Below are 672 nucleotides of genomic sequence, written 5' to 3' on the forward strand. Positions count from 1 at the left end.
CTGTGGTCTGAATTAATATTGCTGATTATTACTTGATTACTTTGCATTCCCTGTTTAATTTAATGTGTAAATTTAAGTTTGTTGTGTAAAAGATTTTTCAACTCCAATTTTGAACACAGAGTAGGGCTGCAACTAACATTTATTTTGATAATAGACTTATCTAATCTATTTGGTTGATTATTGCAATGATTAATCATTAGTTCTTAACCGACTATTCAGCTTGTGCCTCAACATAAAATGTTGTATTAAACATGCTTACTAACAATAAAGAGGATAAAATCATCTCACTGGCAATTTTTTATTTTCGATGTTGTCGATAACGTCGACTAATTGTTTCAGCCCTAATACAGAACTTGTCTTAATGTTCTAAAGGGATCACTTATTTAAGTAACAGCCTGTTTATTTAAGTTATATAACATATCTAACTGCTGTAGATGACATTCTAATGTGATTGTTGTTTTAAAGCATAAAACAGCGCCACATGATGGACAATAAGAGTATTATGATTGTACGATTAGCTTGGGTGAAAATCTTGTTTTGTTATTTATCCATGTCATTTTTGATGTGTAATAAAATGAAAGCAAAATCCAATCACAGCATTTGGTTATGTACACTTTAATTTCCTAAATTGGACAAATGTTGGAAAAACAAACAAACCTGGGTAAATGTTTC

The sequence above is a fragment of the Myxocyprinus asiaticus genome, chromosome 23, assembly GCF_019703515.2.
Source record: "Myxocyprinus asiaticus isolate MX2 ecotype Aquarium Trade chromosome 23, UBuf_Myxa_2, whole genome shotgun sequence".
NCBI classification, from domain to species: Eukaryota; Metazoa; Chordata; class Actinopteri; order Cypriniformes; family Catostomidae; genus Myxocyprinus; species Myxocyprinus asiaticus.